Here is a 27,285-nt window from a genome sequence, read left to right as displayed (position 1 = left end):
TTGAGATAGTTATAAAGAATATAGATTTAACCTCTAGAGTGGAATTGCTAATTAACTAAGCATGTGAAAAAACCTACACACTTTCAAATAGTAAGCTTCTGCATGAAGGAACAAGTCCCAACGGATCAGAAATGATTTTAGTACCTGAGAAGGAAGGCATGATACAAATGCACTGGCATATTTTTCCTTTTTTAGAAATCAACAGTCATAATTTCATAGAGGAAATCTTTACAATGGCTATACTGATGTTACACCATCTCCAGTTATTTAACATATGTGTAAGAAAAGTAATAAATAAAATAGACTCTATTAATCATTTGTATTTTATAGAAATTAACCATTATACAATAAAACTCATAAATTCATAAAAAGAAACCAAAGCAATTGAAACTTACCTTGATAAGTGCATGATCTGTTCACTTACACCAAAATCATGTATGGTTTCTCTCCTCAACAAATAACGAACTGCACTTTCATAACTGTGCTTTGATATGCTTATTTTCTGATGACGCTGTAATATCTGATTACCACAATGGTGAATTTCCAGGTAAAGCACACAATGTTCTTCATGTCATACTGCACCTGGATAGCAAGGTGAGCAAAGAAATTCATTGAGCCAAATAAACACTCTTTTTAAAGACCCGTAGTGTCTATGTACCCAGTTTTCTATTGTTTAGTCTCATAATATTTTTTAGTTAGCTGAATTAGTAATTATAATAAATAAAATAAATGTCTCTTTAATAAGGCAATGGTACATTGACACAACAAATATTCATTGACTAATATAATATGCAAGGTATTCATTCAATTACCTCATTGTTGCTGCCTGAAAATAATCACTTCCTTCTCTGATTTCTTTTTGTGCTTTGCTCGCATCTGCATTATATTCATTGACACATGCAACCTTATATTACAATTCCTGGCTACCCTATAGATTATATTTCTTTATCTATTCCTTCATGAATTCATTGAAAAAAATATTGAGCTTATATGATGTGTCAGCTACTAGTTTATAAAAATAAAAAGATATGTTCCCTTGTCCTGAGGAACTTAACATGCCTCATTTTTTACTCTATAATATAGCCTTGCTACTCAGTGTGGTCCCATGACTAGCAGCATCAACAACACCTGGGACCTTGCAGAATTTAAAAATTTTTTAAAAAATTGTGGTAAAACATACATAACATAAAATTTAACATTTTAACTATGTTTAAGTGTACAATTCAGTGGCATTAACTACATACACTATGTTGTGCAACCAATCACCAGTACAGAATTTTTTCTTCATCCCAAACTGAAACTGTGTACCCATTAAACAATAATCTCTCATTCCCTCCTTCCCCCAGTCCCTGGTAGCCTCTATTCTACTTTCCGTCCTTATGAATTTGCCTATTTTAGGTATGTCAGATAAGTGGAATCATAAAATATTTCTCCTTTTGTGTCAGGCTTATTTCTCTTACCATGTTTTCAAGGTTCGTCCATGTTGTAACATGTGTCAGAATTTTCCTCCCTTTTTAAGGCTAATACTATTCCACAGTGTGTGTGTATGTGTGTGTGTGTGTGTGTGTGTGTGTGCATATAACACATTTTGTTCATCCATTCACCTGTTGATGGACATTTGGGCTGTTTTCACCTTTCGGTGATTGTGAACAATGCTGCTATGAACATTAGTGTACAAGTATCTCTTTGAGTTATTCCTTTCAATTCTTTTGGGTATATACCCAGAAGTGGAAATGTTGGAACATTTGGCAATTCTTCATTTAACTTCCTGAGGAACTGCCATACTGTTTTTCACAACAGCTGTACTATTTACATTCCAACTAGCAATTCACAAGGGTTCCAATTTCTCCATATCCTCACCAACACTTGATATTTTCTGGTTTATCGATAATAGCAATCCTAATAGGTATGAAGTGATATTTCATTGTGGTTTTGATTTGCATTTACCTAATGACCAGTGATACTGGGCATCTTTTAATGTGTGTATTAGCTATTTGACATCTTTGCAGAAATGTCTATTCAAGTCAGTTGTCCATTTGAAAATTTTTTGTTGTCATTGTTGAGTTGTAGGAGTTCCTTATATATTCTAGATATTAAATCTTCATCAGATATAGGATTTGCAAATATTCTCTCCCATTCTGTATTTTTTTTAGTCTCTTCATAGTGTCTTTTGATGCACAAAAGATTTAAATTTTGATGAAGTCAAATTTATCTATTTTTTCTTCTGTTGTCTGGGCTTTTGGTGTCATAGCCAAGAAATCATTGCCAAATCCAGTGTCATAGCCTTCTCCCTATGTTTTCTTCTAAAAGTTTGATAGTTTTAGCACTTACATTTATGTGTTTTTTACCCATTTTGAGTTATTTTTTTACACGGTATAAGATAAAGGGTCTAACTTCATTCTTTTATATGTGGATATTCAGTTTTGCCAGCACTATTCATTGAAAAGACTGTCCTTTCTCCGTTGAATCATCTTGGCATCCTTGTTGAATATCATTTAAAAATATACGTGAGGGTTTATTTCTGGGTTCATTATTCTATTCGATTGGTCAATATGTCTGTCTTTATGCCAATACCACACTGTTTTGATCAATGTAGCTTTGTAATATATTCTAAAATCAGGATGTGTGAGTCTTCGAAATTTCTTCTTTTTCAAGATCAATTTGACTATTTGGGTTGCTTGAGATTCCATATGAATTTTAGGATGGATTTTTCTATGTATGCAAAAAATGTCATTGGAATTTTGATAAGAATCACATTGAATCTGTAGGTCACTTTTGGTAATATTGTCATCTTAACAATATTGTCTTTTAGTCCATGAATATAGAATGTCTTTCCATTTATTTGTATCTTCTTTCATTTCTTTCAGCAATTTTTTGTAGTTTTCAGTGTGTAAGTCTTCCACCACCTTGGCCAAGTTTATTCCTAAGTATTTTGATGCAACTGCAAATGGAAATGTTTTATTAATTTTCTTTCCTGATCATTGTTAGTGTATAGAAAGGCAACTGATTTTTTTTTTTAGATTCCACATATAAGTCAGATCATGTGATATTTGTCTTTCTGTGCCTAGCTTATTTCACTTAGCATAATGTCCTCCAGGTTCATCCATGCTGCCACAAATGGTAGAATTTCTTTTTTTTTTAAAGTTGAATAACATTCCATTGTATACATATATATACCACATTTCCTTTATATATTTATCTGTCAATGAACACTTAGGTTGTTTCCACATCTTGGCTACCATGAATAATAAAAAGCAACCGATTTTTGCATGTTGATTTTGTATCCTGCAACTTTGCTGAATTCATTTATTAGCTCTGATAGTTGTGTGTGTGAGAGAGAGATTTGGGTTCTCTACATATAAGATCTTGCCTGTGAACAGAGATAATTTTAATTATTCTTTTCCAATTTGGGTGCCTTTCATTTTTTTTCTTGCCTAATTGGTCTGGCTAGAACTTCCAGTACTATGTTGAATAGAAGTGGTGAAAGTGAGTATCCTAGTCTTGTTCCTGATCTTAGGAGAAAAGTTTTCAGTCTTTCACCATTGAGTATGATGTTAGCTGTGGGTTTTTTATAGATAGCCTTTATTTGTTGAGGAACTTTCCTTCTATTCCTAGTTTGTTGAGTGTTTTTATCATGAAAAGGTGTTGAATTTTGTCATATGCTTTTTCTGAATCAATCAAGATGATCACAGATTTTTTTCTTCATTCTATTAATGTGGTCTAATAAGTTGATTGCTTTGCATATGTCTATACATCCTCACAATTTTGCAATAAATCCCATTTGATCAAGATGCATAATCCCTTTAATATGCTGTTGAGTTTGGTTGCTAGTATTTTGTTGAGGAATTGTGCATAAATATTCATAAGGAATATTGGTCTGTAGTTTTTTTCTTGTAATGTCTTCATCTGGCTTCAGTATCATGGTAATACTAGACTTACAGTATGAGTTATGAAGTGTTACCTCTTCTTCAATATTTTCAAAGAGTTTGGAAAGATTGGTGTTAATTGTACTTTAAATGTTTGGCAGAATTCACCAGTGAGGTCATCTGGTCTAGGGTTTTTCTTTATTGGGAGGTTTTTGATTACTAATTCAATCTCCTTACTAGTTATAGATGTATTCAGATTTTCTATTTCTTCGTGACTCAGTCTTGGTAGATTGTGTGCTCCTAGATATACTTCCACTTCATCTAGGCTATATAGTTTGTTGGCTATAATTGTTGATAGTATTTAGTTATACTCCTTTTTCTTTTTATTTCCATAAAATTGGCAATAATGTCTCCTCTTTCACTTCTGATTTTAGCGATTTGAGTCTTATTTTCCTCATTGTCAATCTAGCTAAAGATTTGTCAATTTTGGTGATCTTTTCAAGGAGCCAACTGTTTGTTCCATTGATGTTCTCTATTGTTTTCATAGTCTCTATTTCATTTATTTCTGTTCTAATATTTATTATTTCCTTCCTTCTGCTAACTTTGGGTTTAGTTTGGTTCTTTTTCTAGCTCCATAGGTGTTGATTTGATATCTTTCTCTTTTAATGTAAGTATTTATAGCTATAAATTTCCCTCTTAGCACTGCTTTTACTGAATCCTGTAAGTTTTGGTATATTGTGTTTTCATTTGTTTTAGGATATTTTCCAATTTCCTTTGTGATTATTCTTTGATCCACTGGTTCTTTAAGAGTGTGTTGTTTAATTTCCACCGGTCTGTGGTTTCTCAAATTTTCCTTCTGTTGTTGATTTCTAATTTCATTCATTTGGGATTGGAAAAGATAATTTGTATAATGTCAATCTTTAAAAATTTATTGAGTCATTTTGTGGTTTAACATATGGTCTTTCCTGCAGAATATTCTATATGAACTTGAGAAATATATATATTCTGCTGTTGTTGGGTGGAGTGTTCTGTATGTCTGTTAGGTCCAATTGGTATGTAGTGTTGATCAAGTCCTCTGTTTCCTTTTTGATCTTCTATTTGTTCGTTCTGCCCCATTATTGAAAGTGGGTTATTCAAGTCTCCAACTATTATTGCAGAACTATTTCTCCCTACAATTCTGTCAATACTTGCATCATATATTTAAAGTTCTGATGTTTGGTGCACATGTTTTTAATTGTTATAACTTCTTGGTAAATTAATCAATGTCTGGTTTGTCTCTTGTAAAAGTTTTGACTTGAATTCTACTTTGTCTGATATTACTATAACCTTCCCAGCTCTCTTTTGATTACTATTTGCATGGAATCTCTTTTTCCATCCTTTCACTTGAAACTTGCTTATGTCTTTAGATTTCAACTGAATCGCTTATAAACAGCATATAGTTGGATCATGGGAGCTTTTCCCAGCTTTTTTCTTAGAGGTAAAGACTGATATATTTGATTTGTTAAAATACAAAAATTGTTTTATGCAAAAACATCTTCAGCAGAATTAAAGGGTTATCACAAATTGGGGGAAATATTTGAAGCATATACAATATTCAGTTGGAAAATGTGCTTAATGTAGAACTGTAAAAAAAATGGCAATATACAAAATGAGCAAAAGGCATTAAAATGGAATATCCCAAAGAAGAACTCTAGAAATACAAGAAGAATATTCTATTTCACCATCCGCCAAAGGAACACTAATTAAAATGATTCTTTTTTATTTTCTTGTTGTTTTTTGTTTGTTTTCATTCTTTTTTTTTCTGAATACACTCATCATGCTCACCCACAGTAGTCTAATTTTTATCCATCACCATACATATGTGCCCCTTTATCCCTTTCACCCACTCCCCAATGCCCTTCCCCTCTGGTAACCACTAATCTGTTCTCTTTATCCATGTACTTGTTATCTTCCACATATGAGTGAAATCACGCAGTATTTTCATTCTGTATGGTTTATTTCACTTAACACCATACCCTCAAGGTCCATCCACATTGTTGCAATTTTTCCAGCTTTATTGCAATATAAATGACATATTGTGTAAGTTTAAGGTATAAAATGTAATGATTTATAAATATATATATTGCAAAATGATTAGAACAATAAGGTTAGTTAACACATTCATCACCTCCCATAGTTACATTTTGTGTATGTGTGTGTGGTGATAACTTTTAAAATCTACTCTCTAAGCAACTTTCAAATATATAGTATAGTATTGTTAACTACAGTCACCATGCTGCACATCACATCTCCAGAACTTATTCATTTTATAAATGGAAGCTTGCATCCTTTGACCACCTTCACCCATTTCTCCCACTCCCCACTCTTTGCTCCTAGAAACCACCAATCTGTTCTCTGTTTCTATGAGTTCAAGCTTTTTAAGATTCCACAAATAAGTGAGATCATATGGTATTTGTCTTTCTTTGTCTGACTTATTTTACTTAGCATAATGCCCTCAAGGTTCATCCATATTGCTTCAAATGTCAGGGTTTCCTTCTTTTTTATGACTGAATAACATTCCATTGTATATATATATACCACATTTTCTTTATCCATTCATCCATCGATGAACACTTAGGTTATTTCTATGTATTGGCTACTGTAAATAATGCTGCAATGAACATGGGGGTGCAGATCTCTCTTCTAGATAGGGATTTCATTTCCTTTGGATATATATCTAGAAGTGGAATTGCTATATCATATGGTATTTTTATTTTTAACTTTTTGAGGGGCCTACATACTGTTTTCTATAGTGGCTGTACTGGGTCATTTTTTTAAAAAAATACATTCTAGAAATGCAGAATTTTGGATCTCACCCTGGAATTACTGAATTGAATCCGCATTCTAACAAAATTTTCCAGGTGGCTTGTATGCAATATCAAATTTTGAGAAGCACAGCTCCATAGCATCTAGCACAAAACCTTGGCAAATAGAAGGCATTATTTATCTAGAGGAAGTTTTACCTTTCTCTCTGCTAGATTCAAGAATATAAAAAGAAAGTTCAAAATACAGTGCAATGCTAACAACATTGTTCTTATCTAGTGTCTATGACATGGTTTTAAAGTATGATCAAAGGACCTCTGGCATCAGAATCTCCCAGGGTGCATGTTAAAAAAACAGATTCCTAAGCCTTACCCACTATATACTGAATGACAAGCTAAGGTAATGTGCTAAGAAATCTACACTTTTAACAAGCCCAAAAGATGATTTTTTTAAAATCTCTCCATTCTGTAAATGTACATTCTGCCAAGTATTGATCTAAGCATTGAATAGCCTAGAAGTCTCTGCAGTCTCTGCTGTACATGGAGCTTGCTCTGCTACTCTCCTGTAGGGAAAGTCATTTTTTTTTTTAAAGAAGATTAGCCCTGAGCTAACATCTGCTGCCAATCTTCCTCTTTTTGCTGAGGAAGACTGGCCCTGAGCTAACATCTTTGCCCATCTTCCTCTACTTTATATGTGGGAACGCCTACCACAGCACGGCTTGCCAAGCAGTGCCATGTCCACACCCGGGATCTGAACCGGTAAACCCCAGGCCGCCGAAGCAGAACGTGCGCACTTAACCTCTGCGTCACCAGGCTGGCCCCAGAAGAGTCATGGTTTTAACAAAAGGCATACATAAAAAAATGAGATAGTGCTAAGTTTTAGGCATAGAACTGAAACAGGGCAATGTGATGAAGGGTAAAGTGGTAGTTATACTGTCTAGTCAGGGAAAGCCTCTTCTAGAAGATAAGTTAAAGGTGAAAGCTGAATTACAAGGAGGGGGTTACCATATAAAGATCGAGAAGAATATTCTAGGCACAGAGATTATGATTTATGTGGTGAAGAGGAAAAGTACATTGAGACAAAGGGGCATAAGATGACAGAAAATCATGGGACAGTGAGGAGGTCATCATTATATGAGAAGATACAGGTTGGCTATGATGGCTGCCTCCTTGTTCCTCTGTATCTCCCACTGTTTTGAAAGGAAGATAAATTTGGTTTGAAACATGTCAAGTGTGAGATACTGTTGAGATAATCAGCTAGTGATATCCAACAATAAGAAGGGGATTTGAAGACAGAACTCTGAATATCTTACTTGGCCTAAGTAAAATCTGTCAGTCAAATGTTACCAATCCTTACTGGTTGATACCTATGTAGAGGTTATCATAGCAAACATTATATAGGATACAAAGAAATGTAAATGTAGAAAGAAATATTTTGTTTACAAGGGCTCTTGCCTTAAAAGAAAAACATATCTGGGTTCATGTGCCAAGATGGGAATTCATATGACAAAATACCACTGTGGGAAGAAATTTCTGAGTGGCACTTAATATTCAGACTTGCTTGGTAAGAATAATCTGATGCACAGCTAAGATAGACTGTTTGGATGGAAAGCATGGGATTTTTGACTAGATGAAGGAAGATACGAATTTTATGGAAGCTCCAAAAAACAATAAACTAGAAGAGGAAGACCATTGTTGCATATGGACAAATTTCACCCAAAAATATTTTGTTTCTTTCTTCTTCAGAAAGCTACTCCTTCTGAAATGGAGGAGTGTTTTATATTCTTCACAAGCTCCAATTGTTTTCATATCCTCCAATAGTTATATTTGGCTTACTGTATTTCCTCAAATGCTGCTCCTTTCTTCCTTCCACACGTCGAGCTGGATTGAAGAGTTGCGAATTATATTTAAGAGCTCTAAAAGTATTATATATCTGATGTGATGGTTAATTTTACATATCAATTTGGATAGGCAATAGCACCCACTTGTTTCATTAAACACCAGTCTAAATGTTGTTGAGAAGGTATATTTTAGATGTGATTAACCTTTAAACCAGTAGATTTTGAGTAAAGCAGATTATCCTTAATGTAGGTGGGCCTCATCCAATCAGTTAAAGCCTTAAGAGAAAAGACTGAGGTCCTCTGAAGAGAAAAGAATTCTGCTTTCAAACTGCCTTCTGACTCAGGACATCAACTTCTTGCCAGAATTTTCAGCTTTCTAGCCTGCCCTGAGGATTTTGGACTTGCCAGCCACCACATTCATGTGAGCCAATTTTTTAAAATCAATCTCTCTCTAATATATAGATATAGATATATATACAGATATACATAGATAAAACCAATAGGATAAATTCTATTAGTTCTGTTTCTCCCGAGAACTCTGACTAATAACACTCAATAAGACAGGAAGTTTTGTGATGAATAGTACATACAGTGACTATTCTAGCATCTAAAAAGAACATTATGACCTAAAATGGTTTAGATGAGGAGGGCCCTGAGGTTAGCCCTTGGAGGATGGTTAAGATTTCAATAAGTGGAGATGTGTGGAGGAGGAACAAGAACATAATTTCAGGAATGCAAAGACGAATTATCCCACAACAGAAGAATGAGACTAGTCTAGTTAGAACAGATAGTTCATGCAGAAATAGAGAAAGAGATAAGGTAGATAACATTGTAGAAGGCACTGGGCCAATTTTTTAGGGCAATTATTGTAATTTGTATATATTTATATTAGATATATATGTATAATATATACTATATTTATATTATACATTTATATTATAATTTTTATAGCCTGATGTCAAGAGTAGACTGGAAGGACTTGGGGAAAGACAAGATTCAGGTAGATCCATTATGGTCTACTTTGATAGCAGTAAGAAAGTTATATTTGGGAGATGTTTTTAGGGGAAGGTTGACAAGATATAGATTCAGAGGACATGAAAGAAGGAATAAAAAATAAAAGTTCAATGACTAAATTCCAGAAATTGGAAACAAAAGAGTAGCAAAGATGGAAATGGGGAAGTCAGGAGAGGGAATTGGTTTTGGGGAAAAGGTGACAATCAGTTTAAAAATGAAAATTTGGGTTGATATTACAGTGTCCAAGTGAACATATCTGGCATACAGATGAAAATGGGGCACTGATAATTAGAAAAATTGCCAAGCTAGAGATATACTTGTAATGGTCATCTGCACAGAAGAAATAAGTAAAATTTTGAGAATAAATTTGCTTGAATAATCTGACAATGTTACATAAAAGCACAGGCAGAGTGTTGTAGTATAGAGTCAGGAGTTTTGTTTCTAGAGCAGTGCTGTCCAATAGAACTTTCTGCAAAAATGAAGATATTCTCTGTACTCTCCAATATAGAAGCCACTAGGCATATTGAGCACTTGCAATGTGGCTAGTGAGGGAACTGAATTTCTAGTTTTATATAATTTAATAGATTTAAATTTATATAGCCACATGTGCCTAGTGGCTATTATATTGGAAAGCACATTTCCAGAGTCAAACTGCCTAGACTCAAATTCTAGATTCCCCACTTACCACACATATAACTTTGGGTAAGCAATTTAATCCTTATTGTACAGCACTAAGCACAGTGTCTAAAACTCAATGACACCAGTCTTCCTGGTATATGTATACAATGGAATAATAGTCAGCCATGAAAAAGAAGGAATACTGCCATTTGTGACAACACGGAAGCACCCTGAAGGCATTATGCCAAGTGAGATAAATCAGACTGAGAAAGACAAATACCTTATGATCTCACTTATATGCAGAATCTGAAAAAGCTAAACTCATAGAAATAGAGAGTACAATGGTTGTTTCCAGGGGCTAGGAAGTGGGAGAATTGAGGAGATGTTGTGGTACAAACTTGAAGGTGGAAGATGCATCAGTTCTAATGGACAGCACTGTGGTTATATTCAACAATACTGTATTATATACTTCAAAGTTGCCAATAGACTATATCTTAAATGTTCTCAGCACAAAATAAAATTATAATTATGTGATGCGACGGAGATGTTAGCTAATGCTACAGTGTAATTATATTGTGATATATACATGTATCACATCAACATGTTGATACCTTAAACTTACACAATGTTATGTCAACTATATCTCAATAAAAAAGATAAAATAGTTATCAAAATAAGAAATTTAAGAATTAAAAGAAGAGAAGTTACTTTAGCTAGATAGATTTAAGAAGGTTATTAAAATTACTACATGACTTGAAAGATAGAGTACAACAGAAATAAAATGGCATTTTTTCTTTTAATCTTTATAGAATTATTAGATACTAACATTCATCATAATACTAAACAACATCACTATTATAAGATATATTTAATTTTTAACTTTTAAAATATATTTGAGCCATGAGTTCCCTCAAGAAAAGTCCCATTTGGAATTCTTCACAATTTATGAGGAAGAATTAAGAGTAGAATATCAGTTTGCCACCTCAAATATTCCTGAGGATGAAAAGCTCCAAAATGATACACAATTTTCAGACATAATAAAGGATATTAAAACTATGGAGAAGAGGAAAAGTTAACATAGGAAAATATCTTTGTCTTTCACTTATCTCAGATAAGTGTCTATTTAGTAAGACAGATATCCTGTGTAGCGACTATAGGAGCTATTAGCAGCTGACAGTGTTTGGAAAATTATGGTTCTTCACTGTCATGTTAGACTTTTAAATTTTCACGACCATTTTCAATAAAAATCTTAAGAGTTATTCTTTTATACTGGAAGTTCATTTTATGATTTGATATTCAGCAAAATATCAATTTTATCACTTATCCTCTGGCAATGGTACAAAGTGTATACACATATTCACGTATATTCATATATATATATGAGTGTATTCAAAACACCTCTAATATTATGGGAGCATAATATAGTAGAAAGTTAAAAGAAAAAGTCTTTGTGAGAAAGTTTCTTTTAGTGACACCATAGTCTTGCTTTTGTTTTACGGACCACAGTATCAACCAAATTCTCAGTAGGCTTGCTTACCACATTTCCCCTGAATTCTAACCCTTGTCCCTATAAAAATCCATGGGAATAATGTGGTCAGTTTACTTTGGTTTGAGCCTAAACGAACACTTTAAAGTGATTCTTTAAAGAAACCCATTAAAAATCCTCCCACTCTGGAAGTGTTCTGCCAAGACTAACTTAAAGCCACAAAAGATTTAGGGTTGGTTCCAAATTGGAACCTGTAAGAACTGCGTGGGCCTTTAACTCAGCAAAAATTCCATCTTTAACAGAATCTCAGACTATTAAATATAAGAATACAAAGTAATTTTCCAGACCCAAGAGCATCCGGGATAAAAACATGTAACTCTACAAGGAAATTCCCCAAGTGAAAGTCTTTCTTTTGAGTGAAATGAAAGGACCGTAGTGATCTCTGGAGAAGAGACAAGGTCTTACACAGGGCAGAAATCTGAGCCTGCCATGGTGTCATTTTGTGATCTGGGCCTAGCTACACAGTTCCTTCATGTTTACTCTGTTTCCTAATAATGTAAGTGATTATAATGGTGACTAATCATTTGTCCATTAGCTATCTCTTCACATTAGGAAAAAATTTATTGCTTTACTCTTTAAGTTAGGAAACCTAATAACAGCTCCCATATACTAGTAGTACTTGTAGCATGTTTGGTTGAGTGGTTTCTTATATATTAGGACTATTCTGAGCATTACTCTGCTATGCACTGTGAAAAATATTTCATAGAAGCTTAAGACAATTATTAGATATTATTATTATGCAAATAGTCTTATTTAATCATTGCTTTATTACTCCTACTTTTACAAGAGGCAATTGAGGCTTAGAAGAGTTAAATAACATTTTCAAGCTAATAAAACTATTAAAGTGGCAGAGCCAAATTTGTCTACTCAAACCTACGCTCTTAATCACTGTGCCTTTCTACAAATTTGAAACTTATTATGAGCTCCAAAGTTTACAGAAGCATTCTGGCGCACACTATTTCCTTGGCTTCAAAAGGCAAAAGAAACTCTTACCTTCTCAGCTGCTTTGAGAATCATTTGTTTTTCACTGTGATCAAATGCTCATGGGGACAGACTCAGACTGAATATCATTTGTAAATTGGAACAGTATCTTCTACCCTCTACCTCACATGCACAGTGAGAGGATATAATGAAATGATGTGCATGACAGAGCTCTGGAAACTATATAGCAATTTCTTTACAAATGTAAGGCATCAATGGGTTGTACTGCCTCCACTTCTATGCTTACTCTTTGCTAGATACTGGAATAAATGTATTATATACAACTGCTCCCTTAATCCTCACCATAATTCTGTGAAGCAGCATTGTAATCCCATTTTAAAGATGAGGAGACTGAGACTCAGAGTGTTTAACTTGCCCTGACTTGGACAGTCAATAAGTAACTGAGCTGGAGTTATTTCCTTTTTATGCCTGGATCCCTAATGAGGGGATATTAACAATATATCTATATCTAGATATCTAGATCTATAGCTCTATCTATGAATGTTTACATAATATATGCATGAAATTTACATTATCGGCCCAATGTTTAGAGAGAAGCTGCTACTGGGAGATACTTTAGGACCCAAAACATGACAGCTGACTGCACACATGGCTCAACACTGAGTCTTGAGAAGCAGGTAAAGCAGGCCAGTGGTTTCTCTGTGTTTATTAAATTGTGATTCTTGGAATCCCGTGTCAGGATAGAGTGCTTGATAAAAATGCAGATTCTTGAGCCTCTCCTCAGACTTTTGAATGTGGTCCATGAACACACATTTTTAACAAGCTCTACAAGTGATTTTATTCAAATTAGAGTTTGAGATACATTGCATAAAGTAATGGGCACTCTGGCTCTATCCCTGGTTGTTTTTATTTACAGAATTTTTAAAGTTCTTCTTCTAAATGGAGGAAAAATAACTTCTCTGGGACAATAATGTTTTTATTTCATAATATAAATTACAAAAGAGTACACTAATGTAGCTCGCATGTGTAAAATCTCCCAGCCAGGCAGCCAGGCATTCATAAATGTATTTTGTCCACCAACAGGCCATCAACTCCATTCTCATTTAAACATCAATTAAAAGAAAAGGTATAATTGGCCACAAGATTAATTTCCATCAGGCAAAGAAGCTCCAGCTAGTCACATGTGGGGGCCACTTGCTTGTTAATAGCTCCTTCTGTAAATAAATTACAAGATTAAACCACTGAATCTAAATGAACCATTGGGCAAGTTGTTAGAAGCAAAGACTTTCCCTTTGAGCTTTATAAAGGTTTCTGAAATCATTTCTCATTCACAAAAGGAAAAATTACTTTTCCTTAGATGACTCGCAGTATATTATTGATATCAAAAACAGATTATAGAGACTTTTGTAGACCACTAATTCAACTTAATGGACTTTGATCATTACTAAGTTTTTATTAAAGAACACAGAAGTGATTCATTCCAAAATAGCCTCAGTGGAGTTGAATTTTCCTCTCTCTTGAAGTCTTACTTAAAAAGAAAAATGTTTCTCAAGGAAACCTATGAATATTGTCAAAAAAGATTAATAACATATTTACTAACAGAAGCTATCTTGGTAAATAGTTAGTAGGATTGGGGAGTGTTTTAAAAGGTACCCAGGATTTGTTTAATCAGTTGCGGTAAGACACACAGACATGGAAATGACTGTCATGAAGGAAGAAGTTTATACTCACAGATCCCTGGAAACAGTAGGCATGCCACTCCATGCAGTGCCACTCCATGCAAGGCCACATGGGGAGGCGCCAGGGTTGGCCAGGAAGTAGGGGAAACTATGTGCAAGAGCCCTTTTTGTGGTTTCTGTGGGAAAAGCAAGGAAAAGCAGGATAAGCAGACTCAGAATTGGTTAGTTTGAATAATTTCAGTGGACTCTGGGGTGTAGGGGCTGTTTCTAGTTGTCTGGTACCTGACCTTGGGGTGATTAAAGCAGGGAGATAGTGGCTTGCTCAGCATGTGATAGCTTAATAAAGCAGATGGTTGAGGGTATGGCCTCAGATTTCACTCTGTTTACATGTGAAAGGAGCACTCCAGATATTTGCCAACTCTAGGAATTAGCTAATCCTAGGAAGGGCAGACCCTCCAGGGTCAGCAAGGCCCTAAGATGTCAAAGCATCAGAAAAATACAGAAAATAAATACATGATTAATACAGAGGAAGTTCTTGTGCTATTGCTATAAAGCATGTGTGGGTGGGTGGTTTCCTATATACCAGCACCATTCTGAGGTAATGTGTTAATGTTCTATCATTTCTCAAGGAGTTAAAGGGCACTTTTTAAAACAATAGCTTTACACTCCTAATACCATAACTATTATAATGACATTTTTCATTTAAAGCACGAAAAACATTAAATTCTATAGCAACATTTGGCATCCAGGTTCATCTGTTCTGAAATTCTGTGTGGCCAAACAGAAGTAATAATTAGTTTTTTCCTTGGAACAGCAAAGACTTGAACATCACGAGTTAAGGACAGAGGAGACCTGAGAAAGCTGTAAACCTGAGGAAGTGCGCATCTCAACAGTTGCCACCATGGGCACGGAGGCAAGGGGTGAGCTAAGATTCCATTGGTTTCTGGATGAAAGGAAACCTCTCCCACACAGAGCTAAAGCTGTCCAAAGAACCTCTGAAAAAAGTGGAACTGGGTAAAGGGCCCAGCTGTGGAGTAGAAGGGATCAGAATGTAGACAAAAGGGACAGGAAGGAGGAGTCAGAGAAAGCATAGAAGGAGGCCTTTGAGCACAGCATTCCCCCATTTTCCAAATGTCCCCATCCAGTCAGAAAGGTGGTTTTCCTTTTACCTTCCTGGAACACTTATGATAGATCTTATGTTCCTTGGAAGTCTGGCTTCTAGTACCACAGAAACTTAGGAGGGTGACTGAAAGGCCTCAACATGAAGGGTAGCAGTGGTATAGCATGAGTTGTTTCAGCACTGGTAGTCTGAACAAGGTTACCCACCTGGTTTATGTTTCCAATTTTATGCATTAAAAACCAACAACAACACAGTTGAATATCCCTGAGGGGAGTGTATTAGTTAGGACTCTTTAGGTTACAAGTGACAAATCCAATGCCAAATAGCTTAATCAGAAAACAAAGTCTTAGGGGTTTGCTGGCTTCAGGTACAGACAGACTCAAGGATTAGAATTGTCTTTTCCAAGTCTCACCTACCTGAAGATGTGGAACTCTGGTAGGCCAGAGCACTCGTGCTTGGAAACCCCAAGGTGCTCACCAGATGAGGATGATCACTCCTGTAGGTTCTCCCGGGTAAGGACAAAGAGGCAGAATTTTGAAAGTTGACCAGAGAAGCAAATTGCTTGGTGGACACTGGGATCATGAAATCAGGAAGCCCTGATTTTTCTTTTTAAGTTGTCTAATAACTATTTATTGGCCACCTAGTTTGTGTTAGTTACTGAGGACGTAGCAGAGAATAAACCAAGGACAGTCTTTGCCTTCAAGTTGCTCCAAGTCTGGTAAAGGCTAATTGGACGTTAAAATGATAAGAACAAATCCTTTCCTTGATCTTATCAAAGGGACAAAAATGATTATGGGGAAAGGGAGAGGCTAGATAAGCTTCAGCCATAGGCATTCTGTGAGCCAGGCAATGACAGTGGGGGACCTGACAACATCTCTTGGACGAGTCTGCTGTTCCAGTGAAATTTTCTCTCTCTGCGAATGAACTTGGCTTCTCCATTGTTATAACACCCTTGTGTCTACAAGCCTTGATTTAAGGAAGATCATCCACAGGAATCAATGCCATTAACTCACTGTTGTAATTTGATAACTCAGTCAGCACTGCTAGACCCTGTGGAGAGTTTGCAGTGGAGGGTGAAGGAGATTCATGATCCAAAGACTGGTATGACAGAAGCACTCTCTTGTGAGAGATACGACGGCTAACAGATGTGGCTACAGGACAAGAGGTGCCCTCAGCGTATGAGGCATATCAGTAAGGTGACTCTTCACAAGTCTCTTAGGAATGCTAAAAATTATTTTCAAATGGCTTTCAGACATAAAATTGTGATAGTCACGTCACTTCTCTGTGCTTTGGCTTGCTCATCAGCAAAATAATTTCCTGGACATCACTAAAAGCTTTGGGTTCCAAAATTTCATGATTCCAGGGAGGCTTCAGGGATGCAATGGAACTTGCATTCATTTGTAGCCAGAAGCTATGGGTCAGAGAGTATCTTCTACCTGTTCGCTGCATCACTTTAGGCCAGTGGTTCTGAACTAGGGGTGCTTTTGTCCCCCAGAGGACATTTGACAATGTCTGGAGACATTTTTGGTGGTTACAGTTGGGAGAGGTGGTGCATCTAATGGCTAGTATCCACGAATGTTGCTAAACATTGGGCAATGCACAGGACACAGCCCTGCAACAAAAATAATCCAGTCCAACAATACTTAGGTTTGGAAACCCTGCTTTAGACAAGTCACTTTAATCTTGGCTTCTGCCTTTGTTGAATACTGTTTTTTGAGGATAGTAAATGAGATAGCTGTGACAGCACACAGTAAATGATACAGAGTGGCAACATTTGCGGTCATTAATAAGAGTGTTGCCTTCACAGTGACAACTGCAGAAAGGGAGGTCTGCAGGTGGGGCAGAGGCAGCTGGGGCACAACAATGAGGGCAGACCACTGAAATGTTGCCACCTGGGAGGTGTTACAAAGTATAAAATACTGCTTCCTTGACCCTCTAGTTACTATCCACTTCCCCTCCTTTATTTGTGGCCTCTGGTGGAATTTCCTGGAAGGCACATCAGACACTGACATCTCTGAGATCCTGTGCCTTAAAGTTAGAGAGATGAGTGTGAATCTTGCTTTACCATTTCTGTGTGACTTAACTTTTCTGGCACCCAGATTAAGATATGTATAATATTTCCTCCTTCATAAGGCTATCCTGAGGCTTCAAAGAAATATTACATGTTAAGCCAGAGCCTGCGATCACAGAATGAATGGATGCCTTCATCACTGTTATTTTCTGCCCTTAGTGCTACATGGTCACTTTAAGCATTTTTCCTCTTTACTTTTCTGTCACCCAACTCTTTGTCCAGCTAAGGAAACTTTCATTATGACTTTCTTATGAGCAAATCAGTACCTGTTATTCTTCTCTGGTTAAAATAAGCCAACTCTATTTATATTAGATTGAGAAAAAATAATAAAGTTTCAAACAAAGTTATATAAACAATATAAGACAAATCCCCCCTGCCTGCAAAAAAGGGGAAGTTATTGAATATAGGTGCAGAATTTTGTTGCTAAAAAGGATCCTATAGCTCAGGGATTCCCTAGCTACTTTTACTTCTCCTGAGGAGCTTTTAAAATACAAAATCTAGAACTGTATCTCAGTTCTACCTGAATCAGAATCTCTGGCATAAGGCCCAGAAGTATGCATTTCCTAAAAGCTCCCTTGGTTCTGAGATGTGTGGCCAGGTTTGGAGACCATTGGTCAGAACTTTACCAGAATGCCATTCAATTTCTTCCAGCCCAGAAATTCTATTGTTCTTTGACATTCCCAAAGAAACATCACTGACAATGGTTGCTGCTGGGGCTTGTACTACTTGTGGGGTTATATAGTCAAGGCCTAAATGAGACATTAATTTGCGGGATCGACTGGGAAATAAACCACCATATATAACATTCCTTATATAGAAAAAAGTTTGCAAAGTTCCAAATAATAAGCAAAAAAATGTAAACTTCTGAAACAAGTTCTCGCTTTATCTTAGGGTTCAGATAAAAGTTAGAAGACTCAGACTTTTTCTAAAAGACACATTTTGAAAAGGTGATTATGATTCTCATTCTGACCACAGGGGGGCCACGCAAATCAGTACTTCACAGTATTTTCTTGTGACAAATTTGTTTATGTATTTATTCCTAGCACTTTTTTCTCCCTCCACAAATCCAGGTTATCTTCACAATTTATAACTTGAGTTAAAGAGGTCATTTTTCAAGTTGTCTTTATAAAGATAATTTCAGTCTGGTCTAGTTCGTCTAAACCCTTTATTACTAATCAAATTTTGATGTCTGTGGTAGATTAGAGTTCCTATTTTATTTTCAGAGATTTAACGTAGTTTACCCAAACTCATTATTCTACAGCTTAAGCATCTGAAACCAAGAGAGATGAAGTAATTTTATTCAGAATCAAAGTTAGTTGTTGATATTCCCAAATTTAAAAAACAGGATTTTGGTTTTCTAAAATATTAAGTTGGAAACATGATGACAACCAGTTTTAGTAAAATGTAAACAATAATAATAGCTACTGTTTATTATCTATGGGCCAGAATGTTATGGTACATGATTCTATTTAATCCTCCCCAAAGCAGCCTGGCAAGGCATATGTCATCTTCATTGTTTGGGATGAGAAAGTTGAATCCCGGATTTGTTAGTCTGTCATAACTACCACGTGACTTTAATGAGATGACCTGGCATTTGATCCCAAGTCTGTCAGAAGCTGAAGTCCACGGGCGTTCCTCTGTACCACAATGCTTTTCTCCCATTTGGCTTTGAAATGAGTTTCTACTCTGGGTATCATATTTATCATCTCAAATTTCTTCCTAAATTACATATTTTATTTCCAAAATAAATATTTACGAACATAAAACTCTATCTTAACAGGAAGCAGAGAATTAAAAATCACACAATCACCATGAAAGCTTCTGGTGATCTTCCTACGGGAAAGGGAAGCTGTGGTTTGCAAGAGCTCATGCAGGGACCCCCTACCAGCAGTTTGCGGGTCTCTGGACCACAGGAGGGTGGGGAAGGCACTGGGACGGCAGAGCACAAAAATAAGCATTTGAAATCCCTTCATGAGCAAGTGTAATTGGAATAATTTGGGTTCATTAAATAATCTATAACATTCCCTTTATAAACGCCTTGTCCAGCTAGTAAAAAGTCAGAAGAAGCCATGCAACTTTGCCACCACTAGATGGCAGTGTTGGCTATGAAATGGAATTGCCCACTCAAGAGAACTCTAATGTTAATCAAGAGATTAAATACATGACTCCTGACAAGGAACTTGTGTTTTCCTTGGAAGAGACAAGACAAACCTATGTGAATAGTAACCAAATATCCCAAGTGTGTGCATTCATTTGTGACTAGTTGCAAATACGAAGGGTAGAGGTAACACGGGCTATAAGATCTGAGAGAGAGATGTAAATGTAAACTGGAGTGGACGGGGAAGCTTCCACAGATGTGGGACTCAGGTGGTGTTCTAAAGGATGACTAAGCGACGGCCAGGGTAGGAAGAGAGCAGGATCATTCCAGGGAGGAGGAATGACACGAGCACAAGCATGGAGGTGGAAATAAATACAGAGTTCAGATGAAGTGGAAGATTCATTTGGGGAAGAGTGGGAGCAGGCTGCGTAGGACACACATAGTATAGGAGCAGAAATGACAAAGAGGAGCCTTGGAACTCACCCTCCCTTCTAAATTTGCCTCTAAAAGAATGCCACTGTAGGAAGATGAACTGATTGGGTACTGGGGTCAGGTACTTATCTCGCTCTCTTGTAAACCATCATCTGAGCTTTCTTCCCTGTGTAATTCCTGTATCCTGGTCCTTTCGTCATTTTTCATGTTCCCTCCCCATCAAATCTCGATCTGGAGACCGCAGAGACACCCCCACCCCCACCCCCGCACTCAACAGAGAACTGGCTCCTGTTTGCCTTCAGATAGAGCAGGGGCTTCTGCTTCTGCTCTGATTCTGCCCCAAAGACCTGCTTTCCTCTGGTTGGCCGTTTTTAAAATAACCTGAATTTGTACTCGAGATGTTCAGCCAGTTTGTTTCCCTTAAAAACAAGTCAAAGCTCATGCTTTCACCTCAGTGAGAGAACGTCAGCCAACAAAGGCTGCTTCTCTCTTCCAGTCGTCGGAACAGCTGAGCGGCTGTTTCAGGGGTTTTCTCTTTTGCCCAAACGCCACCTAATAAAGTTCTGAAAGGCTGAAGAAAAAAGACCTTTCAGACTTCTAGGCCTTCAACGAGGTGCCCTGAGGAGAGCGCAGGATGGCGCCCAGGGGTGGCGAAGGGGGCTCCTCCTGGGTCCCACTTGGCACGGGGCAGTCCGCATCCCTGTCCAGCCGCTGATGTCGCCGGGTCGAAGCAGCTGGAGTCCACGGTCGCGAGGCCACCGGCCTCTCGGCGTTTCTCCAGCCTGTCAGCTTCCGGCCAGCCCACGCCAGCATCTGTCGTCAGGCAGAGAAGCCACAAAGGTGCTTGCTGCCAAGGACCAAGATGACGCAGAAACCGAAGAGGAAGACGACCTGCCGGTGCCGGAGGTCCACGGCCGGGGCCTTGTGGTGACCACGGGAGCCTGGCTCCTCAGCCGCGTGGGCGTCAAGATCCGGGTCCTCCTGCCGGCGGCCGCTCGCTTCCGGCGGCCGCTTTCCCGCCACCGCCGCCGCGGCCCCGGGCCTGGGCGAGGCGGACTCCTCCACCGCGGTGCGGGGGATGGAAGGAGCCGGAGAGGAGGTGCAGGTGAGGGGAACGTGCGTCGCTAACCGCGCTGGTGTCCGACTGCCAGGCTCTGGCAGAAGGCGAGCAGGGTCGACAGGAAAACGAAGGCGCGGCTCTCACTCCGTTTCCCTGGGCGGAAATTCTGTGAGCCTGACTGGACTGAACTTCAGGATCTAGAGGCTCCCAGCTGGTTCATGGCTTCTCCTCGTCCTTAGGACAGATGTCCCCCAGTGTCACCCAGTCCCACACTTGCAAACATCTCACTCCTTGAGCTCACCCTGCTCCGTGCTGTGAGGCCCTGCTCATTTTGTTCTCTCTGCCTGGACTCCCTCCGTCCCCTTCCCCTTCTCAGCCCGGACTGCGCCGCCTGTTAGCTGAGACTCGGTCTTCAGCCCCCGCCCCACCGTCAGGGCCTCAGAGAAGCCTTCCCCACGCGTAGTCAGGTTCCTTATAATATGCTCTCCTAGGTGCTTTTCTGTCATAGCATTTTCTTTCTCAATTATATCTCATATGTGTGTGACTATTTGATTAGTTTCTGTTCCTCCGACTAAAATGTAAATTCCTTGGTAACAGGGCCCATGCCTGCGTTTGCTCACGGTTATTTCTTCTCTCATCACTATGGGAGATTGTAAACGTCATTGCTTCTCTACTCTGTGTTTCTGATGATCCCGTGGGTGGCTGGGTGTGGTGGGGTGAGGTGTTAAGAAGCTGAAAATTCAGAGTTAACTTCTTTAAGATAGGAGCGCTCTGATTAGAGCTTCATTCCGAGGTGCCGGAGAACAGGAACTGTTCACGTGCAATACTGAGCCACTTGCACTCTGGGCCCTTGTAGGATATGGAAACAACAGGGTCTTCCAGTTGCACTGTTACACATAAATGGCATGGAGCTATGATTGCTGCACCCAGTTTGTGAGATGAAGCCAAAAGCATTCAAGCCATTCTGAGAACATTTCTACAAACCATAAGACCCTTCCTGAAATCACTCTGCACAGTCATTAGGGCTTCTTGGTCAAGGCATATAGATTATTGCCTAGAGAAATAAAGCCATCATGGCAGTCTGGAACAAATGGCTTGAAATGGTCTTTCAGTTGCAAGAATGAAATTCAAGCCTTTGGACACAATTTTTAGCTCAGTCTTTGTTGCAGACGGTTCATGAATGTGTTGTTTGCGGTGTGGCCAAGAGAACACAACAAGCATTTTGTGCAGTGATGACCGAATTTCCCTGTGGCCAGCCTACTGTGTGGGTAAGTCTTGTTGATGCCTTGTGAATGACTTCAGTTCTTTTCTTGGCTTTGTGCTGGTAACCCCTCCTAGTAAGCAGTGAGTCAGTTAATGATCTCATGTGGCTAATAGTGTGATTAGATCAGGAAAGACAGGATTGTTATAGGAGATGGCTATTTGTATTTTATATTGTTCTTTCCAGTTTGGAGTGGTGTCAGATTGTATATTTAAAAAAGGGTCACACCTGGGTTAATCTCCATAATATACAAAGAACTCACACAGCTTAACAACAAAAAAACAAACAACCGATCAAAAAATGGGCAGAGGACATGAACAGACATTTCTCCAAAGAAGATATAAGTATGGCCAATAGACACATGAAAAGATGTTCATCATCACTAATCATCAGGGAAATGCAAATCAAAACTACACTAAGATATCACCTTACACCTGTTAGATTGGCAAAAACATCCAAAACCAAGAGTGACAAATGTTGGAGAGGTTGTGGAGAAAAAGGAACCCTCATACACTGTTGGTGGAAAGGCAAACTGGTGCAGCCACTATGGAAAACAGTATGGAGATTTCTCAAAAAGTTAAAAATAGAAATACCTTATGACCCAGCTATCCCACTACTGGGTATCTATCCTAAGAACCTGAAATCAGAAATCCCAAGAGTCCTTTGCACCCCTATGTTCATCACAGCATTATTTACAATAGCCAAGATGTGGAACCAACCTAAATGCCCAGAAACTGATGATTGGATAAAGAAGATATGGTATATATACACAATGGAATACTACTCAGCCATACAAAAGGACAAAATTGGTCCATTCGCAGCAACATGGATGGACCTTGAGGGTATTATGTTAAGCGAAATAAGCCAGACAGAGAAAGATGAACTCTATATGACTCCACTCATAGGTGGAAGATAACATATAGACAAGGAGAACTGATCGGTGGTTACTAGGGAAAAGGGGGGATGGGCGGAGGACACAAAGGGGGAAGTGGTGTACCCACAACAAGACTAACAATGATGTACAACTGAAATCTCACAAGGCTGTAATCTATCATAATCTCAATAAAAAAAAAAGGGTCACACCCATATTTCCAAATCCACATGCTCTTCCAAAACCTTGCCATTCCCCTCCTCAAGGGTTGAGGGCTTTGCTCCTCTCTTTGAAATTGGGTGGCATTTTGTGGCTGTCTTGACAAAGAGAATGTGGGGGAAGTGACACTGCGTGGTTTACAAGGCTAGATAAAAAATGTGACATGGCTTCCACCTGGTTTACTCTCTCTCAGGATGCTCCCCCTTGCAGCCCAGCTACCATGTTGTGAGGAAGCTCAAGCCACAGGAACAAGCCAAGAGTAGGTTTATGAACCCACAGACCCAACTAAGGTCTCAGCCTACTGCCATTATCAACTCACATGTGAGTGAGCCTTCAGTTGATTCTAGCCCCACGTTTGAGCTCTCCCAGATGATGCCGGGCAGAGCAGAGATGAGGGTTCCCAACAAAGCCCTGTCCAAATTGCAGGTTCATAAGCAAAATAACTGCAAATAACTGTTTCAAACACTAAGTTTTCAAGTGTCTTGTTACACAGCACTAGATAACTGGAGAAATAGTCCTAAACAGGGAGCAAACCATTCTGTTTCAGCTTGCCTCTGTGCTTTTGTTGATGTTCTTTCTTGGGACCTAAATGCTGTTTCTTTTCCTCCTTTCCTGTTCCTTTCACTTGTGTAACTTTCCTGCTTATCCTTCTTGAATCAACTCAGGTGTTAATCTCTTTAGTAAGTCTTCCGTAATCCTTAGTCAAATGCCTCTGCTTTGTATGTGAATCTCAAGAACAGTCCTAGCGACATGCAGTATCAGGATCCATTTGAGTGTCTGATGTCTAAACCGGTTGGTGATTCATCTTTGTATTATTCATCTCTGTATGATTAGTCTTTGTACACCCCGGTACTAACATAGTGCCTGACTCCACCATCTACTACCTGGATGAACTTAGGTAGGTTAATAAATGTATCCAAGATTCCCTTTCCTTATCTGTGAGAGGAGATAAAAGCTTCAACTCAGTGTTTTGTGAGGATTAGAGGATAAAGACATTTAAGGGGCTGGCACATAGTAAATGCTACGTAAATGTAGCTATAACAATTGTTAGAGTAACCTCAAAATAGCAGGAAACTACCAGCATTCCAGAAGGCATATCCAACACACAGTATTTTGAAATACATTAGTCAGAGTTCTTGACCCCACTTTCCTGCTCCTCCACTGGGCAGCTTGGATCCCGTTACCCTTCTGCCCAATGTAATTTTCTTTATCCACTGCCTGCAGAGGGAGGGCAAATATAGATTAGAAAGGGGACTTCAGTTGGATTGATAGATGGATTTTGAAACTCATAGCAGAAACAAAAGTCTTGAAAGCCAAGTGCTTGAGACAGATAAGGTGCTTTAAAATTCAAAAGCTTGGCTTTGATATCCGAGTCCAAAGTCCTGAGGATAACGAGGCGTAGAGATTATGCCAAAATCAACAGAATGTATGAAGAGGTAAGAGTTAATGAGAGACCCAAATCCTGCTCTGTGTCCCCTCACTCCCACCTCCCAAACAGAAGGGAATTGGTGCATGATATCCCAGGGTACCGAAGTGTAGCCAGGGGAGACTGGAAGCGTGTCAGAAGCTCCCTGGTTATCGTGGGGCTGGCATAGCAGACCAGCCGTGGCGTGATGAGTAGCCTGAGCTAATAGCTCTGAGGACCTCCTCACGGAGTCCTGAGTACCCCAGAGATGAGAGAAAGGATCCAGTGGAGGGGCAGAGTATTGAAAGAGATCCAGTGGCTTGAAGGAACGTGGGGCCAAACTAGGAAGACATGGAGTGTGTGTTGGTAGGGATGATGGCTAGACGCCATTTGATCAGTGCCTACCAGCCCATGACAGTAAGCACCTGTTGAAGAGATTTACAGCTCAGCTGACACCAGACACTGTAATAGTTACTTTTTTTCTTTTTTTGGTATGATTGGTGTAAATTCCCATGTGTGGGTGAGTAATTTGAATACAACCTATTTAGGCAGAGAATCCTTTTTTCTTCAATTACTGCTGCCTCTAGAAGAGACGGAGTCTTTTAGTCTTCAAGGGAATGGACAGCCTGGCATGTCCAGACTATTGCAGCAGTACCCTTCTGCAAGCTCAGTGGATTTAGGGCAATCTATTGACCATTTCCTGTTGACAGCGCTTCCAACAGCGGGAATCTCTTCAATGTGGTTTCCCAGTAGTCTCAGCCAGCTCCTTCCCAAGAAGCCAGTGCACAGGCTTTTGTGGAGGCCAGCGGAAATATCCCTCTCCTGGAGACATGCAGCCCTGTTAGGACTTGCAGCTCTCAGCAACATGGCCCTTCTTATCGCTGTAATCTGGAAAAGCACATGCTGTTCTCAACGATCTTGGCAACAGGCTTTATGAGAGGTTTTGTGGCAATTGTCTTTTCCTGTTATAGCTAAACCACCAGGGTCAAATTCTATTTTGCACTCAAGATCCACTGATGAATACTGTTGCAAAACCTGCAATATCCAGAGATAAAGTGCTCTAAACTCTGAATCATGTGCAATTCTGGAGCAAAGCACAGTAGGGGCAGCAGACTAGGGGAGCAGTTCTAAGAGGGGTATTTATCAGATTGTCTAGGTTCTTGTCCTAGCTCCAGTAGGTACTAGCTCTAAGGCCCAGACAGGTATTCTACTTCTCTGTTCGTCAGTTTTCTTTTCTGTAAAATAGACACTTACCTTGTGAGATTAAATGAGAAATGCATACAAAGTGCAGTGCCTGGCATTTTGTGAGTTCTAATGAATGCTGGCTGTTATTATCATGTTTATTGTTTTCCCATCATTTGTGGTGGCAGAAAATGTTGGTTGCCTAACCTACAGACGTTTCCTGCTGCTCCATCTTCCTTGTAATCTGAGCATTGATTTTGTGTGTTTATCTGGGAGCCACATGCTGATAAACATTGACTGAAAACTAGCTCACTAATAGGTGGCTCCTCTCTATTTCTGAGCACAAAGAGGATGGCACCGCACCACCTGCTTGAACGTGGGTGTGGCCATGTGACTTGCTGTGGCCTATGAAATACGAGAGGTGATGCTGGTCACCTCAACCAGTGACACACTAGATGATGAAAGTCCCAAGAGAGGACAATGGGTGCAGAAACCCTTGCCAAAATATGGTGAAAATGTAGATGAATGAAAAATAAACTTTCCAGCTTCACACCATTGAAGTGATTGAAATTGGTTGTCATCTGTTACCATTGCTTTATTTAGCTCATCTCAGCTGGTATAAAAGAGCAAATCTCCATAAAACCCACTTCATTCTTTGATAATTATTTTGTACAGTATCCTTGTGTCATTTAAATTGTTTCATTTTATTTTTCAGAAATTATTTTCACTACAATCAAATGTTTTTTGTGCAAATTCCCCAAAATTATTAGTTCATAGTTGTTTTGTTTATATCATATTGTACTGATTTTAATTTTGCCATTGAGTTTTCTTTTGTGGCTTTTCTTTCTAATAAGCTCAATTTGCTTATGTCAAAATTTGTGGATATAAATTCCAATAGGAAGAATGGAATCTTCTGTAATTTCCTAATCAATAATAAAATTTTACTAGAAAGGGAGCAGTAATAGAACAAACTCTAGGACTAGATTGACAGGTTCCAAACCTGCCTTTGCCATTGCCTGCTGTGTCTCTTGGGATATTACTTAATTTCTTCGTGTTTCTCTGCTCTCAGCTATAAAAAGGGATAATATTCCCATCTAACTCCTAGCATATTTTATAATATGATAATTCTATGATTAATACGGTTGGTAAATTACTTTTTTTTTAAAGCTCTTAGAATAGAGCTAAGCTTATAAAAGCTATGTATTTTTAAGTGAATAAAATGTATAGGCTTAACTACTGTAAATTTATTTTTATAGCTT

General features: G+C 38.4%; 1 protein-coding gene across 1 annotated transcript in view; it reads right to left on the bottom strand.

Annotated features, from left to right (window-relative positions):
* ABCB5 (ATP binding cassette subfamily B member 5) overlaps nucleotides 1-21,661 on the bottom strand; it is a 142,530-nt gene extending 120,869 nt beyond the window's left edge. Inside the window, exons 1-3 of the mRNA XM_023639344.2 lie at nucleotides 20,479-21,661; nucleotides 14,360-14,483; nucleotides 396-582 (exon numbers count right to left, since the gene is read on the bottom strand). The gene's annotated coding sequence lies outside the window, so the exon portion shown is untranslated. The remainder of the gene's footprint in view (nucleotides 1-395; nucleotides 583-14,359; nucleotides 14,484-20,478) is intronic.
* Between the last annotated feature and the right edge of the window lie 5,624 nt (nucleotides 21,662-27,285).

The sequence above is a fragment of the Equus caballus genome, chromosome 4 (genome assembly GCF_041296265.1).
Source record: "Equus caballus isolate H_3958 breed thoroughbred chromosome 4, TB-T2T, whole genome shotgun sequence".
In the NCBI taxonomy this organism is placed as follows: domain Eukaryota; kingdom Metazoa; phylum Chordata; class Mammalia; order Perissodactyla; family Equidae; genus Equus; species Equus caballus.
The sequence above is the reverse complement of the archived record's forward strand: the minus strand, read 5'-3'. Positions and strand labels throughout refer to the sequence as shown.